We start from the raw sequence: 12,078 nt of genomic DNA, 5'->3' as shown, positions 1-12,078 counted from the left end.
GGGGAAGTAGGGGGACCCAGGCCCACCCTACTCCACCAGGTCCCAGCCCAGGGCCCTAACAGTGGTGGAGTATTCCATCACTGGGTCAGCGGGGATCCAGCCGAAACCCACTGACCTGGATTCAGGCAACAACACAACCAGACAATAGTCTAGTGTCCCTGGGCTACTTCCTGCATTCCCCCTAAGGTGTACCTGTGACTCAGAGTCGTCCTCCATCTCCCCGGGGTATGCCGCTAATGGAAGTCCCACCAGTGCCTCGGCATCTCTGGCTGCAGGCAGCTCTGACGGCTCCTCCAGGTCCTTGGTGCTGTAGCGGTCTCTGACCAGCTCGAGCCCTAGAAGCAGGCAAGAGGTGTCCATCTCCTCCAGTGGCTCCAGCCCAACGGGACTGCAGGGCCCCCCTTTTATACTTTCTGTCCTGCCTCACTGCTTTGGGTGGGCACAGATGTCCTGGCTCTGCCCACCAGGGGTGGGCGGGGGTTCCTCCCCATCAGGCTTGGAGGGAGGTCATACCCCTTCACTACACCACACATTATGTTCTGGTGATTTTCAAGCCTTACCTATATTACTAATAACACTTTCGATTATAAAAACTGAAAGACCTACAATAATAAAATGTACTGTTTGTTTATTTTCTCAGCTTGGATGATCAAAATGGACTAGTCTGTTTCACTTTTGTTTGTAGTCAGCTTCACTTTCTGAGTCCTAATTGCTATCTTAATACTATAGTGCATGGGTTGCAAACAGTGCAAGCATATGATTAAACTCCTACAAAAATGTTTCATTGAGGGTGTTTTATTTAATGTATTTATTGAATAGAAACATTTATTTTAAATTTTGTCGCATAGCCTCCTCATACAGCCAGCTAGACTCCCTTAGGACTGCACACTCTACCTTTGTACGTAGTAATCTGAGCTACCATCACTTGGACATCTAAGCACCAGACCACCACCTAAGAAGGTGCAAGTTCCCACCATACTTTAATGTACTCTCACGTCTTCCTCTGGCTCCTAGGCAACTAAGTGAGACCCTCCTAGCCTCCTCTACTCATGGACCACGTGGGTGTAGGTCAAAGGGAATCCAAGCTGCTGTAAAGTTTTATATCACCTATGGCATCACCTCTGAATTTGGCCAATTGACTTCAGTGGGGCAGTCACAGCAGTAAGAAAAATGGTTGATAGTGAGTGCGTGGAGGATCTCTCCTTAGATGAATTTGCTGAACCCCACAGTACTTCTCTGGTACATTTATGCTGGGAGCAGGGAGCATTTAACAGCCTCTTGGCCTCTCCTCTCTTCCTTCAATCTCTGCCTGTTCTGTGTCAATTTTAAGCCCACAAGCTGCCTCAGCTGGGTATTAGAGGCTGTGGTATCATAGCTCCTTCAGGACTTGTGAGTTAATAATTAAGAATTTACCTAAGCATTAGAGACCAACTTCCTAGCTCGATCTGGCTAAGACACGGCTAAGAACTAATTTTGTTCAGGCAAACCATTTTGTAACTGCAGTAACATAAGCAGGTAAATCCTACTTATGGGTCTGTGTTTTTGTGTTCCCAGCTGCCTACTAAGAGGTGCCCAGGAGGTTCCGAATAGCATCTTGCCAGGAGCCTTAAGGTGGCACCAAAACTGTATAAAGTGGCCTAGATTGCAGCGTTCCTCATCTTTCATATGATGGTGTGGCCCACGGAGACTACAGGGCCCAGCCTTCAATGCTCCATCTAGGACACACGCTTAAAGGTGTAGAGTTTAGCGTTGCTGGGACATGAGGTATGCAAATGTGGCACATGCATAATGCACCAGGGCTTTTGGTAGTGAACCCAGCCATCATGAGGAAAGAAAGCTTGGGTCAGATCGTACCTGAATGGGAGACCAGAGACTCCAGCGTACACCTGTCATAAGTTTTCCAGGGACCTGTGCTGGTGCTACAATAGGTAATCCCCTTCCTTCTGAGCCACTACTGAACCAAAGGCCCAGGAGGATTCACATCTAGAGAAAATGCTACTAGCTGCCTGTGGCCATTAAAGAACACAAGTCACTTTCTGTATGTGTAGGAGCGTGAACCCAGGTGTTGTGGCCAAATTCCACACGAAACTACATCCCACCTACCTACATTCCCCCGGGATGCAGGATTTTGCTTCACATCCTTTCATAAGCTGTTGTGCAGTGCTGTGGCATGGCTGCATTCCATCCAAGAGGTGGCTGCATTTCAGTGGCCAGCAAACTGATCCCCACCAAAGCAGTGGGGTTAATTCATTCACATCCAGAACGCTCTTTGAGATCCCTGGATGAAGAATGCTGAGGACGAGCAGAGAATTACTCTGTCCCAGAACATTGTGGGGTCATTTTTTCTTTTTACTCTGCAGTCTGTGGTGCAAGCTGGCGGGCTTGTCTTCTGGAGGGCACATTCTACGGTGCATGGAGTCTGCCTGCTGCTAACCTAGGAATTTGGGCTCTTTAGTTCTCTTTGGCTGTGTAGCTCCTAATGCTTCTGTGAGCGTATTTACAGTGTGCGCAGAGCATTTGCTCCATTTATCTTACACTTGCCTATCATCTTGTGACCATTGTGTTACTGATTCATTTCCTGTCATCTGACGCCTTGACCTGCCAAAAGATAGATTCCATGACTACTGACCTTCCCTGCTAAACCAGGATAAGCCACAAAGTTTGAAGGTGGAGCCAAGCCAAAAGGTCTGGCTTGGGGGAGCCGGGTCACTGGAGCTGAACTCTGAGCATGGAAAAGGAAGTTCAGAAACTGATCTGTGTGGTCAGTGTGATCATTGGGAAGTGATGCCAAATAAATCTCTGGCAGCTTAGGTCCTCCTCTGGCTTGGACACATAGCTGGTTACTCTGCTCATGCTTAGCCTGAACGTTCGTTGGCTCGCCCATCTCTTAGTTCCACAGTTCTTGTACACAAGGAAAACCCTAGCAAGATCACGCATGTGTGGACAGAAGTGGGGGGGGGGGAGGAGCTGAGAGAGGAAAGCATTAGGAGGAAGAACATGGACATGACAGGCCAGTTAGCATTTCTCTGAGCACTGTCTTCTCCCCCCAGCATACTTTCAGTGTTGGCAGCCAGCACAGTGGGTAGAAGCTTTCCAGACGCTCTTACTGTCTGCTTTACAAACCGGAGGCTGAAAAGCCAGGACAAAGTCAATATGGATCCCTCGCCTTTTGCTGCCCATGGAACATGAACTTAGGTGCATCCGTCCATTCCGTTTCCTTGCAGCATGACGTATCTCTCTGGGCTGGAGCCTGGGGCCCTTTAGCTACAAGAATATTGAGGTTCAAAAACCTCTCGCTTGCTCATCCTCCTCCTGCTCTCATCAGGACTGTGAAATTAAAATTATGTTACTAGAAACCAGATTGTTCTCCAGAAACTACCCCCACCATGTCCCATGCACTGGGATGATGTTTTCCCCTCATGCACACAGATAACTTCTTTGGCGTTATTTTTATATTTAGTTCCTCCCACACGGTTTCCCTCTTTTCGCCAGGGAACAGCAATTCCTTTTAACCCTTCAGGAACCAAAACAGTAACTGAATAAATCCCCAAAGCCCCGATCGCCACACACAGCAGTGGATAACAGTCAAATGATGGGTACAATTTGAGGTCCTGAGGAAGCACCTCACCAGCTCTGTCCCACCAAGTAACCAACCCAGAATGCTGGAACTTGATAAAGGAGCAGTTTTGGGGGCTGAAGTCAGACCAGACTCACCCGCTCTAGAGTTCACCCCTGTGCACTGCAAGGCCTACATACCACTGAAGCCCTCGAAAACCTGGCATCTGGTTCAAACTGAAGTGGGTGGGACCATCTCTGTATTTGCATCTAAGCCTGGGCTGGATGCCTATTAGACTCTACGCTGCCCAGGGCAAGGATTCTCCCTTCATCTGTGTGTGTCCAGTGCCTAGCACCATGCAGAGCCAATCCCGACTGGGGCCATGGGCACCACCGTCATGTAAATGATCAGTAATATTATACCCCTCTCTCCCCTCCACTCCCTTAGTGGAGAGCACCCAGGTCTTTCCCTTTGAGGTACTACAGGAAGACTGCCCAGCCGGAGGCAGCCTATTGCAGGAGACTGTCCATCACGGAACAGTTACCAACAGGGTCTGTTTATTAGAGATTGCCTTAATCCTAGTGGGGCAGGAGGGTTCAGAGCTACCACACAGGAGGATCCCGGATGCCCATGTCCAGGGCTAATTCAGTAACCATAGCCCATAACTGCACTCACGTGGTTTGCAAAGAACATACGGGTTAAGATTTTAGGCTTCCCTCCCGCCCGCTCTGCAGTCCAAGGCAATGCCTCCAAGAAGCCTGTGTGTAACAATCTCCCCAGAGAAGTCCTCGTACGTGCCATTCCAAACCAGATGGGACAAGGCCTTAGAGACCACTCCGCAGGAGAAGGTCCTGCACAGGTGGAAGGAGCATGGACTTGCCGGATGGACTTGCCGGTCTCTTCCAGCTCTAGTTTCCGTGACTACCTCGCCACAAACAGCAGCTCGGCTTGATTTTGCAGCGTTTAAGCCAGCGAAGCGCCCACTGACTTTGACTGGAGTTTGATGCAAGGATGGCAGGGCCCAGGGCGGCCAGCAACTGAGGGCACTGCTCGCTTTTCCCGTGACGGAGACTCCGTCAGCTTTCACTTTAAACAAACCCAGTTGCTGGAATTAGTGGAGTTAGGCTAATGCTCCATACTACAGTCAAGTGCCAAAAGGATCCCTTGTGGGCTGCAGCCTGGAGTCAGCAATGAACATGAGCTCCGACTTCTTCAACTATCTAGATACTTATCTGGCCCGCCCAGTCATGAATGGATTTTTTCCTCACAGCACCCCAGTGTGATAGGAAAGGGTTACCCCCATTTTACAGATGGGAAGGCACAGGTCAGATGAAGTGACTTGCCCAAGAACACACAGGAAATCCGTGGCTGCGTGGGCAATTGAAGCCATGTCTCCCAGTCTAGTGCCCTAGCCACGGGACCAGCAGTGAAGCAGTGCAGGACAAAATGCTTCTTGGCCACATGGCTGACCTTCCTTTTCTGACCCTGCTCCGCAATCCTGGGGTTGCATAGGTCACCATGCCGCTAGGAGTGGTAACAGTTTGGGATTCACTTGCAGTCCGGGTCTCTGATTCAGCACACTCCCTTTTGCCCAGGCAACTCGCCACACCCGCAAACCTGGACAGGAACAGGCATCATGTGGGCAATTTTCTGTACATGTGCAAATGGGACAGCTGGGTTTGGGGTGCACAAAACATATGCGATTGGTGCATTCCGCTGCCGGGATCAGAACCGGCTGTGCATTTTCCAGGGGAGGCTGAAAATGGACCCCTTAATGAGCCCCAAGTGCAGCCCACTTACCTTCACTGGACTGCTCCTTGGTAACCTTTACCGGCTAAAATGATGAGATTACTCCTGGTCATTCAAACCCGAGCTCTCAGACCCTGCCCACCTACGCCCTGGAATTGCTGCAATTAGTGCTGTGCTTACAGCTGTCCCTGCTCATATACAATTCCACGGTCGTTACAATATATGGACCAGTGCAGCAGCTGGGGGGGCGAAGAAGAGGGCTTGGTTAAACCCGCCTGTGTTTGTCGAGCTCGGAAAGAGTTAACAGCAGAACAACCTGCCATTGGCTGGAAAGGCAACGCCCCTTTTTTCTCTTTTCTCAAATTATTATCGAAATAACAAGTCTGGGCTGTTATCACGCTGGGACCCGGGTGTCAGCTTGCAGGCTGCCTTTTTTCCAATCTTGTTTAATCTTTAACATAAAAATGCTGAGCTGGCTTCTTTAGTCAATTTAAATATTATGCAACCACAGCTAATGTAGTTTGCAGCTGTTTCACAAGAGCTCCCCTGCATCGGGAGCCCACGACACAGACACCAATCTGCCTTTACCCTCTGGGGCCGAGGGGTCTCTGTCCCGGCTACCTTGCTTCTCCAAGGGGTCTCCAGGATGTTATTCTGCTTCCCCAGGAGATTGCCTTGTTGGTATCTTGTCTGGGGCAGACCAGATTCTCGCTGGAAAGGAGAAGATGCCAGATGGACAGTCCTGGGGCCTGACCTCCTCTGACTGTCCACAGAACCCGCACGGGAAAGGCAGCCGTGGCACAAGCCTCCCCCATACGACCCCATCAACAGGCCTCACCCCTAATTTGGAGTCACCACCTAGATAGGCAAGAGGGACGCTGTAACCTTTTGTCCCCTCTTCCGCCAGCTCAGCAGGGCTTTGCCCTTCTCACTGCCTGCAGCCGGCTCAGCCTGCTAACACCTGTGGAGAAGGGGCATCTTTCACCCTGCATCTTGGATTGGCACATTTTCCTACCCAAAGGACAGAAGTCTGTTTTCCTCAGCTTGGAGATGAGCCACAGGGATCCCCCGAGAAGAGCCTAAGTTGGACAGTGCCCAGTATAAACCAAAGGCACTTAGAAAATCAAAGCAAATGGCATTGGTCTACATGCTCCAGGAGGGCCAGCTCCACTCCTCAGCTCCCTAGACCTTGGCCGTTACATCCAACCTGGCTAGTCTACGCTTCTGGCTCCCCCTCAACTCCCTGGCTGCAAGATGGAGACAGCTCTGGCTCATCAGCCCCCTGCTGACCAGCTCCAGGAACACGCACCGTGCTCCGTTTAACTCCCCCTTGTGGGGAAAGCTGGAAGGTTGCAGCTGGGCAGGTCAGAGACCCAGAATGCCGGGCTCCCAGCTGCAGCAAGGCAAACCCTGCCGCGAGAAAGCTGAATTCTGTGGTATCTTGGGGACATGCCCAGTTCTGCAGCATGGCGGTGTCTACAAAGCCCTGATCATACCTGGGCAAGTCCCACGAGGCGCGCGGCGGAGAGGAGCAGCTCTCCACAAGGGTTTAGGAAGAGATGGGTTTGTGCTGCATGGCTGGACCCCAAACATGGCAGGCACAGTTTCCATTCAAACTCAGCATCACCAACCTCCGATGAGTCAGGCCCCCAAAAATCATGAGATTGAAAAGAAAATCTCCTGATTTTTAAGTCAAATCATAAACTTGGGGTTCTTTTCACTTGGTTTCTGATTTTTGAGCCATTAGGCTGCACTCGGGTCATATTTTGACACTTTTCTACACCTTCACAAGGATTAGAAATTTGTTCTTTTTTTTCATTGAAAGCTGAGATTTTCCCTTAATCCCTGGACTCCAGGAGCTGGGGCTTGACAGCAAACTCCATATACCATGAGGCCGGTGACAAAATCATGAGTACTGGCAACATGGCAGACTGCACCTTTTTCTCCAAATGCTGCTCACACGATGCTGCTCAGAGCGGGTTTGGGAGACCCCTGGTAGTCACACCATTTAATGTGAGAAATAGGCCCATCGCTGGCCTTGGCATAAGTGGGTCCAATTCCCATTGAACTCATCTGACCACTTCCCAGAGCTGTGTGGGAGCCGGGCCACTGGCCCGACTCCAGCATTTTAGCCTGGGAGCGTTGTTGGGTCTTCCAGCCACCGGGCTAGTGAAGTGCAGGTGTGTTGTGGAGAAGAATCCAGACCAAGCTCTTTTCTTTATTCCAAAGACATGTGCAGCCTGTGGGGGGCAGGGAGAGACCTCTGTCTTTCTGACCCTGTAGACTGGGCTAGCTAATGCTTTTAACCCAGGACACCCGCAGGTGAAACCTAGACTAGATTCTTGTGCCCATGTGGAATGGATTCTGGTTATGAGACCAGGTAGGAAGAGACTATCAGGAGCCTATCAGGGAAATATGGGTGAAGATGCTGGTTAGGAGGACAGGGTATATCAGAAGAGCACTGTTCTTGGTACCAGATGCCAATGTGAGTGCGGATTGATGCCTCTCCACAATACACTTAGGCCTATTCCGAAGAGGCCTGGTCCGAAGGCACACGCACCGTGGCCCCACAGAGAGACCTTTGCTGCACAGGAATAGGCTGGAACATGCACATCAGAAAAAGTCACAAGGCAAATGTTGATTAAAACGGTCCAGCTTTTCCCCCAGACCACACAGATGCAGCTATTGTTCAGGACATGAAGCCAGCAATTCCCCTTCTACACATCTGTGCACAAAGCCATATGACAGAGATGGGACTATCCTCTTCTTCCTGATTTCTTCCCCATCAGAAGAAGAGAATGGGTTCCCTTGTGGTGAGAGAAGGCCCCAGTTCTTGCAGCATTCCAAACTCCAAACTAGGTTTGCAGACATGACGTTCATTTCCCTCAGCGCTCTCCAACCTTCGTTCTGGTAACTAGCTCGGGACACCATTTCCCAGCAGAAAATCTTGTCTGTAGCAAGGTCAAAGGGGCAATCCTTGGATGAGCTGAATAATGAAACCATCCCACTAGCATTAGCAGAGCCATGAATCTTAAGGGGCTTTGCAGAAGTGGATGGGGCCAATAGTCATATCACCCCCTTTCCAGGGCACACCATGGCCTGTCTCCCTAAAGTCAGAGCCCCAATGGGGGCAGTTACGCAACATGCATAGACATATTTGACTCCTTTAGGGGGCCAGATCCTGCAGCCCCAGGAAGTCCTTGGAGCCAGGGCAGTTCTGACGCAGTGAGAAGAACCCAGCCACAGGATAGTTACGCAACCGGCTTCTGTGCACCCGAGCACTCGTCCACGGTGACTCTCCCTGCACTGCCCAGCAAGGGACTTTGCGGGCTGAGCCAGGGTTGTGGCAAGAGGTGCCAGGACTCCCGTGAATCCTGCAGCAACAGGGGGAGTGCAGGAACCACAGATGTGAATGCAGCCCTGAGGGTGTGAAGCTTCACTCCTGCAGTGAACCCTGGATGCTGCCTGTTTGTACAGGATTCACACATGGCTCAGGACTGGCCCCCACATCCTCAGCTGTATGTCCGATGGCTCAGCAGGTTCCTCCCTTGCTGGGATGCTAGCTGAGGAAAAAAGGGTGCCCTGCCAATTTGCACTTTAATCTCTGCCCAGCTTCCGAGCCCACAGGGAGGGAAGCTGTTCTCACCCAGGTACTTCATGCCCCTGGGACAGTTCACATTTCAGGGCATGTTGTCTTTGCTGGCAGTTAGCCAAATCTAGTGTCTTTCCAAGAGTTTCTGAGCCCACCTAGGTCCTACCATAGCCCATAGGCTCTGGACGTTCCCACCGCGGGTAAACCCAGCCAGCTTGTGACAAATAAAACAGTTGTGCAGTGGGACAGGTTTCAGAGCTAGCTGGCCAGAGATCTGGGTCCTGCTGTAGCCTGTTTCATTGCCATCCAGGAAAAAACGGAGCTGTGAACTGAGCACTTTTGAAGATCTGCTACCCCCTGCCCCCCACCAGCACTTTAAGGATTAAAAAGCTTGTGGCCATTCAGACCTTGCTGAATGCTTTGGCCAGCCCAGGCGTTGCAAACCAGCTGCTAACGAGGACAAAAACCACTTCAGAGCACCGATTGAGATCGGCTAGGCATGAAAGTCAAGCCATTCCCAATGAGAGTTTCCACTGCTCTCGGAAGACTTCATTGTCTTTGACAGTGTATGCTGCTGTCATTGCAGTCAATGAGGAGGGGAAGCAGATAGCTCCTGAGGAACGGGCATCCTAATTCTCCACATCACTATCTCAGCACTGTAACTAACAAACTAGTTGAATGCCCAGGGCCAGAGGCTCAGCTGGTACCAACTGACGTCCCTTCACTGAAGTCACTGAATGACGACTTCAATAGCCGAAACCCTGGCCCACGAGCGCGAATGTCATGGCACTTGGTTTGGTTCCATCGGCATCATTATTACTCAGGTGTGTTACAGGAGCAGCTGGAGGCTGTACCCAAGAACAGGGCCTCGTTGTGCTAGGCCCTGTACGCTCCGCTAGTGAGAGAGAATCTTTGCCCTGCAGAGTTTACAATGCACAGAGATAAGAGAGATCAAGCGTGGGAGAAAAGGAAGATTAGTAGCCCTGTTTTTACAGAGGGTGCCGAGGGTTGCTCAGGAAAGCTCTGGCAGAGCCAGGAATTTATCCCCTCTCTCCTGAGTCCCAATCTAGCACCTTAGCCACATGCTTTTAAATTCAAAGCAGCCACATACAGCGTGCTAATGTTATAACAGGCTCACGATCTGATATGTCCCCTATCAGGGAACTGTGTCTGGCAGAGAGATGGGACCAGATTTCTAGCAGGGCTTTTCTATCGCTAAAGGCTGTGGTTCACCAATAAGCATCAGTCTGACAAAAATGCACGTGAAGAATGGCCCATTAACTCCCTGCTGCCTGGAAGGCTTTTAGGCTTAACGTTCTTTGTGCATAGCGTTTTTAAAAGAAATTCAATAGAGGGTCAAAGCCACTCGGAGATGCTATGTGATTTCGATCCTATGAAACGGAATGCCGGCTCTGTCTCTGCACTGGGCTTGGGATTTGGGCTTTGGGCACTGGAAGACTATTTAGCCTAATTTCTGCATCATTTAAAAGTCGAGGTGTTAATACAATGGTGAAAGGTCACCAATTGCTTGGTGCCTTGTGCTCAATGTCTATCTTGGCAGGATACTGCTTTGCCAGTTACAATCAAGGGTGCCAGGAGAGCTGTTAAAGGTCACCACTGTTTCAGTACTTGCAAAGAGGTGCCGCTGCAGGGCTATGTACCCTTTAGCTAAACGGACTGTAAACAAGATGGGAACTTCAATCAGAACCAACTGGAATTAAGCTGCTTCCACCAAAGTAACGCTATGCCACACAGATGCACTAAACCACATTCAAATATGACCATACTTGCCTGTTCCCCAGAATGCACGAGGGGGAAACATTTGATACGCTATGTTAATGACACACGTTTGTTGACCCTTGTAGATTGCCTGCTCTGATCACCAGGGGAAATGAGAGTAGTAAATATACCTTAGGACCTGGTGTGCATATTTGTGCAGCCCGATTCCAGGGCACAATGGCTGCAATTGCAGTAACACACAGCAAATGCACGCTTTGGCACCTGAGAACGAGGTGCGCAGGTCTGAACATCTGGGCCACGGCACCTTGATAACTCATGGGCAGCTGAAAGGCAGGTAAGTGTTTCCTTAGCTTAGGATAGGACAAAGTGTACAGCCTAATCTATTTAATGGCCTTTGAAGTTTCCCCCATCCCTGAAACATTTCCCTCCAGCAGGGATCCAGAAACTAGCCTACTCATTTGATGCTGGAGAGAGACAATGAAGCGCAAACCCAATTGTCCCAGCTGAGGAATGCAGAGTTTTACCTGTATCAACATCAAACCTTCCCAGGGCAAATCCTGACTCCGCCCAGACGGGCCCACAGAGCTCTAGGGGTTGGGAATAAGTAGGATTTACAAAACTTGGCAGAGGGGTTGCACCTCCAGCAGCCCACAATGCACCTCAGGGCTTTTCAAATGGTCACGCATGCGCGTGCGCAGGGCGAGGAGGGAGGTGTGCAGGCCTGAGGCTCTCGGAGTGGCCTGGAGTCCAGAGCTCCCCACTCCCTGCACGGCCTGGTCCCTCCAGCTGTGTTCTGGGTTCAGGTTTGTCACAAAGGGAACCATTGCATAGGGCAAATCTACACCATTTTTAGGCTCTGCAGAGCCACTTGTCGTTACCTTTGCATCCGAGCACTTTGGTAATGCAAACATGCTGGCACACTTGAAATGCCGCCACTGTGTTTATTTGAACCCTGAAGCCATCCTAGTGGACATGACAATAAAGTCTGGGTGGGTTTGGTTTGTGTGTTACAATGTGTCAGGAAAAAATACCCCAAAACAAAACCCAACCACAAGCCTGTTTTTTAGGTGAAAGTTTAAAAAGATGTTTACTCCAGTATAAAAACCACTCTCAGCCCTTTAATATTATTGTGTTATTATAGTGATAGGAAACTGAAGGGGGCTGCAGGCTTTCTGACCTTCAACAGCCAGCAGGAGACATCTAGAAGAAAAACAGTAATCCCTGAATCTGGTCATCAGTAGATCTCAAAGCACTTTACAAAGGAAATCAATATCATTATCCCCATTTTACAGATGGGGAAACTGAGGCACAGATCAGCACCGGGACTTGCCTATAGTCACCCAGGCCAGTGGAAGAGCCAGAAATAGAACCCACATCTCTTCTGAGTCCCACTTCAGTGCTCTCCTCACTAGGCAACACTGCCTCCCAAAGTTACCTTCCA

This window comes from Lepidochelys olivacea (genome assembly GCF_965140295.1).
Source record: "Lepidochelys olivacea isolate rLepOli2 genome assembly, chromosome: 13".
Taxonomy (NCBI): Eukaryota; Metazoa; Chordata; order Testudines; family Cheloniidae; genus Lepidochelys; species Lepidochelys olivacea.
Note: the sequence above shows the minus strand (reverse complement) of the source record.